The sequence below is a fragment of the Hyla sarda genome, unplaced genomic scaffold, assembly GCF_029499605.1.
Source record: "Hyla sarda isolate aHylSar1 unplaced genomic scaffold, aHylSar1.hap1 scaffold_754, whole genome shotgun sequence".
Taxonomy (NCBI): Eukaryota; Metazoa; Chordata; class Amphibia; order Anura; family Hylidae; genus Hyla; species Hyla sarda.
This window is the reverse complement of record NW_026610778.1, coordinates 10,882-17,500: the sequence shown is the minus strand read 5'-3', so window position 1 is coordinate 17,500 and position 6,619 is coordinate 10,882.

The following is a 6,619-nucleotide window of genomic DNA, read 5'->3' as shown; positions in this document are numbered from 1 at the left end:
AGGTGGTCAGACTACCCGAGGAGGGCGCACCATAGCCGGGTATGCCCCCGCGGAGGGTCCCCTGTGAGACTTCCGGTGGGACTTTGAAAGAAAAAAAAAAATAAAATAAAATCAAAGCCCCCCCCCCTGGTTCTCTCGAGGGCACCCGGCCGGACGACTACCCGAGGAGGGCTCACCTCCCCTGGGCAAGGTCTCCGGAAGGGTCACCCGGACGACTTCCAGGCCTGACGATTATCTCGAAACCGAGAACCGCTATGAGAACAGATTCGAAGGCCGTATCCGGGTGACAGTTCCACGAGTCGGGCATGACAGAGTGGCACGCGTTCATAAAACTGCATAGCAGCATGGCGACCGGCTACCTCAGAACGGCCACCTGCCTGGGGATAGCAGGAGAGCGAGAAGCACGGCTGCTCTCTCGGGGTACGCCAGGGCCGAGCGCGGGCTCGCCTGCGGAAGAACCCCTGCCTTCTCCCACGGTGAATTCCGGGGGGGGGGGAGACGGGGCCGGTTCACGTACCCGACCCGGGGCTTGCGCGGTCCCCGGGCAAAGCCTCCGGAAGGGTCCCCTTACACGCACAGACCCGGAGAGGCTAAAAGGGCGGGAGGCGCGGGTCCCTGTACCCAGGCAGGGCGCGCCGTCCTTGGGAACAGGATGGGCGACACGTACCCCTGACAGAATACGAGTCCCGGCTGTCAGCCCTGGGGGAGTCGTGAGTCCCTGTGCCCAGGCAGGGTCCACCGAACTCGGGCAATGCCTCTGGAAGGGTCCCCCGAAAGACTTCCGGGCCTGACGATTATCTCGAAACCGAGAACCGCTATGAGAACGGATTCGAAGGCCGAATCCGGGTGACAGTTCCACGAGTCGGGCATGACAGAGTGGCACGCGTTCATAAAACTGCATAGCAGCATGGCGACCGGCTACCGCAGAACGGCCACCTGCCTGGGGATAGCAGGAGAGCGAGAAGCACGGCTGCTCTCCCGGGGTACGCCAGGGCCGAGCGTGTGCTCCCCTGCGGACGAACCTCTGCCTTCTCCCTCGGTGAATGCCGGGGGGAACGGGTCCGGTTCGCGTACCCGACCCGGGGCCGGTCGGTCCCCGGGCAAAGCCTCCGGAAGGGTCCCCTTTACACGCACAGACCCAGAGAGGCTAAAAGGGCGGGAGGCGCGGGTCCCTGTACCCAGGCAGGGCGCGCCGTCCTTGGGAACAGTTGCAGCGGAACGGCCACCCGTGCCAGAGGGCCGGGACGTCGAGCGAGTCGAGCAACTTCGGCGGGCGGTCCGCCGAAGTCCCCCGGTCCCGGGGGTGATGCGCGCGTGCCCTGCCGGCACCCTCTTTGGACCGGAGGGGCCGAGCTATGGGCGTAATTTCTCGTTTTTTTTCATCCTCTGAAGGTCCCTCGATCGATCTGGCGAGGCGCGATCCGGCGGGGAGCGACCCTCTCGTTCGGCCGGGCTCCGGAGCCCGTGTCGGCGAAGGCGAGAGGGTCTCGCTCCCCCTGACGCCGCATCGTGCCGGGGCTCGGGGGGGGCCCTTAGGGTATACCCCCTCCCGGCGGAACTCCCGCCGGGAAAGGGGTCGTCCCTCCCGGGAGGCGAGCTTGAGCGGCACGGAGCGGGCTCCCCCAGATGTGTCCGGAGAGAACGGCATCATTCGCAATATCCCCAGACGGTCGTTTCGACGCGCGATCCGGCGGGGACCGACCCCCTCGTCCGGCCGGGCCCCGGAGCCCGTGTCGGCGAAGGGTCTCGATCCCCCCGGTGCCGAGTCGCGCCACGGCACGGTCCGGAAGGCTATATCCGTCTTTGAAGGTCCCTCGATCGATCTAACGAAGCGCGATCCGGCAGGGAGCTAGCCACTCTGCGGAGCCCGTGTCAGTAAAGGCGAGAGGGTCCCCCTCCCCCCAGATGCCGCATCGCGCCGGTGCGGAGGCGGCGGCTGCCGCCAGATGCGCGACGAGGGGTCGGCGGTCACGAAGGGCACAGGGAGGGTGGCCGGGCGGTCCGGCAGGAAGCGCAACCGCGTCCCGGCGAGGGAGACCCAAGGCCCCAGGGCCTCTCCCCTAAGCCGCGGGCGTCGGAGTGTGCGCGCAGCGGGACCGCGCCTCGGCTGCCCTCCCTCGGCCTCCCTCGCGGAGGGGGGCCGAGCCGTCCCAGGAGACGCGCGAGCGGGACGGCTCCCCGACGGCCACCGTACCCCCCCGGAGAAAGGCAGCGGTACCGCCGGGCGGGTGGGCGGACCCCGTCGGGCGGCCCGGCGGAGCTCCTTCGTAGGCTGAGAGTAAAATCGACAAAGTCCCGATCGACGTGCCCGGGGGGCTAAGCGCGGGTCCCTGCATCCCAGGCAGGGCGCGCCCACCTCGGGCACGGGATCCCGGAACCCGGAGCGGCGGAGGGGTCGGCGGTCCCGAAGGGCATAGGGAGGGGCGGCCGGGCGGTCCGGCAGGAAGCGCAACCGCGTCCAGGCGCGGGAGACCCAAGGCCCCTCGGGGTCCTCGAGGCTGCCCGCGAGACTCCGGTCCCGCGTCGGCGCGCCTCGCTCCCCGGGCCTCTCCCCTAAGCCGCGGGCGTCGGAGTGCGCGCAGCAGGACCGCACCTCGGCTGCCCTCCCTCGGCCTCCCTCGCGGAGGGGGGCCGAGCCGTCCCAGAACACGCGGGCGGGCGGGACGGCTCCCTGACGGCCACCGGACCCCGCCGAGCCCAACCCGGGCACGGGATCCTTGGAGAGCGGACACCCGGAGGAAGGCAGCGGTACCGCCGGGCGGGTGAGCGGACCCAGTCGGGCGGCCCGGCGGAGCTCCTTCGTAGGCTGAGCGTAAAATCGACAAAGTCCCGATCGGCGCGTCCCCGGGGGGCTAAGCGCGGGTCCCTGCATCCCAGGCAGGGCGCGCCCACCTCGGGCACGGGATCCCGGAACCCGGAGCGGCGGAGGGGTCGGCGGTCCCGAAGGGCATAGGGAGGGGCGGCCGGGCGGTCCGGCAGGAAGCGCAACCGCGACCCGGCGCGGGAGACCCAAGGCCCCTCGGGGTCCTCGAGGCTGCCCGCGAGACTCCGGTCCCGCGTCGGCACGCCTCGCTCCCCGGGCCTCTCCCCTAAGCCGCGGGCGTCGGAGTGCGCGCAGCAGGACCGCACCTCGGCTGCCCTCCCTCGGCCTCCCTCGCGGAGGGGGGCCGAGCCGTCCCAGGAGACACGCGGGCGGGACGGCTCCCCGACGGCCACCGGACCCCGCCGAGCCCACCCCGGGCACGGGATCCTTGGAGAGCGGACACCCGGAGGAAGGCAGCGGTACCGCCGGGCGGGTGAGCAGACCCCGTCGGGCGGCCCGGCGGAGCTCCTTCGTAGGCTGAGCGTAAAATCGACAAAGTCCCGATCGGCGTGTCCCCGGGGGGCTAAGCGCGGGTCCCTGCATCCCAGGCAGGGCGCGCCCACCCCGGGCACGGGATCCCGGAACCCGGAGCGGCGGAGGGGTCGGCGGTCCCGAAGGGCATAGGGAGGGGCGGCCGGGCGGTCCGGCAGGAAGCGCAACCGCGTCCAGGCGCGGGAGACCCAAGGCCCCTCGGGGTCCTCGAGGCTGCCCGCGAGACTCCGGTCCCGCGTCGGCACGCCTCGCTCCCCGGGCCTCTCCCCTAAGCCGCGGGCGTCGGAGTGCGCGCAGCAGGACCGCACCTCGGCCGCCCTCCCTCGGCCTCCCTCGCGGAGGGGGGCCGAGCCGTCCCAGGAGACACGCGGGCGGGCGGGACGGCTCCCCGACGGCCACCGGACCCCGCCGAGCCCACCCCGGGAGAGCGGACAGCCGGAGGAAGGCAGCGGTACCGCCGGGCGGGTGGGCGGACCCCGTCGGGCGGCCCGGCGGAGCTCCTTCGTAGGCTGAGAGTAAAATTGACAAAGTCCCGATCGACGTGCCCGGGGGGCTAAGCGCGGGTCCCTGCATCCCAGGCAGGGCGCGCCCACCCCGGGCACGGTATCCCCAGAGAGGGCACACCCGGAGGAAGGCAGCGGGACCACCGGGTGGGTGCGCGAACCCGCACGGGCGGTGCAGCGTGGCCCCGAAGTAGGCTGAGCGTAACATTGACAAGGTCGAGATCGCTGTGCGCGGGGTGTTTGGGACCGGTCCCTGGACCCCCGGGAGGCTTCGCCCACCCCGCGCATGGTATCCCCGGAGAGGGCACACCCGGAGGAAGGCAGCGGGACCACCGGGTGGGTGCGCGAACCCGCACGGGCGGTGCAGCGTGGCCCCGAAGTAGGCTGAGCGTAACATTGACAAGGTCGAGATCGCTGTGCGCGGGGTGTTTGGGACCGGTCCCTGGACCCCCGGGAGGCTTCGCCCACCCCGCGCATGGTATCCCCGGAGAGGGCACACCCGGAGGAAGGCAGCGGGACCACCGGGTGGGTGCGCGAACCCGCACGGGCGGTGCAGCGTGGCCCCGAAGTAGGCTGAGCGTAACATTGACAAGGTCGAGATCGCTGTGCGCGGGGTGTTTGGGACCGGTCCCTGGACCCCCGGGAGGCTTCGCCCACCCCGCGCATGGTATCCCCGGAGAGGGCACACCCGGAGGAAGGCAGCGGGACCACCGGGTGGGTGCGCGAACCCGCACGGGCGGTGCAGCGTGGCCCCGAAGTAGGCTGAGCGTAACATTGACAAGGTCGAGATCGCTGTGCGCGGGGTGTTTGGGACCGGTCCCTGGACCCCCGGGAGGCTTCGCCCACCCCGCGCATGGTATCCCCGGAGAGGGCACACCCGGAGGAAGGCAGCGGGACCACCGGGTGGGTGCGCGAACCCGCACGGGCGGTGCAGCGTGGCCCCGAAGTAGGCTGAGCGTAACATTGACAAGGTCGAGATCGCTGTGCGCGGGGTGTTTGGGACCGGTCCCTGGACCCCCGGGAGGGGTCGCACACCCCGCGCATGGTATCCCCGGATAGGGCACACCCGGAGGAAGGCAGCGGGACCACCGGGTGGGTGCGCGAACCCGTACGGGCGGTGCAGCGTGGCCCCGAAGTAGGCTGAGCGTAACATTGACAAGGTCGAGATCGCTGTGCGCGGGGTGTTTGGCACCGGTCCCTGGACCCCCGGGAGGGTTCGCACACCCCGCGCATGGTATCCCCGGAGAGGGCACACCCGGAGGAAGGCAGCGGGACCACCGGGTGGGTGCGCGAACCCGCACGGGCGGTGCAGCGTGGCCCCGAAGTAGGCTGAGCGTAACATTGACAAGGTCGAGATCGCTGTGCGCGGGGTGTTTGGCACCGGTCCCTGGACCCCCGGGAGGCTTCGCCCACCCCGCGCATGGTATCCCCGGAGAGGGCACACCCGGAGGAAGGCAGCGGGACCACCGGGTGGGTGCGCGAACCCGCACGGGCGGTGCAGCGTGGCCCCGAAGTAGGCTGAGCGTAACATTGACAAGGTCGAGATCGCTGTGCGCGGGGTGTTTGGCACCGGTCCCTGGACCCCCGGGAGGGTTCGCACACCCCGCGCATGGTATCCCCAGAGAGGGCACACCCGGAGGAAGGCAGCGGGACAACCGGGTGGGTGCGCGAACCCGCACGGGCGGTGCAGCGTGGCCCCGAAGTAGGCTGAGCGTAACATTGACAAGGTCGAGATCGCTGTGTGCGGGGTGTTTGGGACCGGTCCCTGGACCCCCGGGAGGGTTCGCACACCCCGCGCATGGTATCCCCGGAGAGGGCACACCCGGAGGAAGGCAGCGGGACCACCGGGTGGGTGCGCGAACCCGCACGGGCGGTGCAGCGTGGCCCCGAAGTAGGCTGAGCGTAACATTGACAAGGTCGAGATCGCTGTGCGCGGGGTGTTTGGCACCGGTCCCTGGACCCCCGGGAGGGTTCGCACACCCCGCGCATGGTATCCCCAGAGAGGGCACACCCGGAGGAAGGCAGCGGGACCACCGGGTGGGTGCGCGAACCCGCACGGGCGGTGCAGCGTGGCCCCGAAGTAGGCTGAGCGTAACATTGACAAGGTCGAGATCGCTGTGCGCGGGGTGTTTGGCACCGGTCCCTGGACCCCCGGGAGGGTTCGCACACCCCGCGCATGGTATCCCCGGAGAGGGCACACCCGGAGGAAGGCAGCGGGACCACCGGGTGGGTGCGCGAACCCGCACGGGCGGTGCAGCGTGGCCCCGAACTAGGCTGAGCGTAACATTGACAAGGTCGAGATCGCTGTGCGCGGGGTGTTTGGCACCGGTCCCTGGACCCCCGGGAGGGTTCGCACACCCCGCGCATGGTATCCCCAGAGAGGGCACACCCGGAGGAAGGCAGCGGGACCACCGGGTGGGTGCGCGAACCCGCACGGGCGGTGCAGCGTGGCCCCGAAGTAGGCTGAGCGTAACATTGACAAGGTCGAGATCGCTGTGCGCGGGGTGTTTGGGACCGGTCCCTGGACCTCCGGGAGGGTTCGCACACCCCGCGCATGGTATCCCCAGAGAGGGCACACCCGGAGGAAGGCAGCGGGACCACCGGGTGGGTGCGCGAACCCGCACGGGCGGTGCAGCGTGGCCCCGAAGTAGGCTGAGCGTAACATTGACAAGGTCGAGATCGCTGTGCGCGGGGTGTTTGGGACCGGTCCCTGGACCCCCGGGAGGGTTCGCACACCCCGCGCATGGTATCCCCGGAGAGG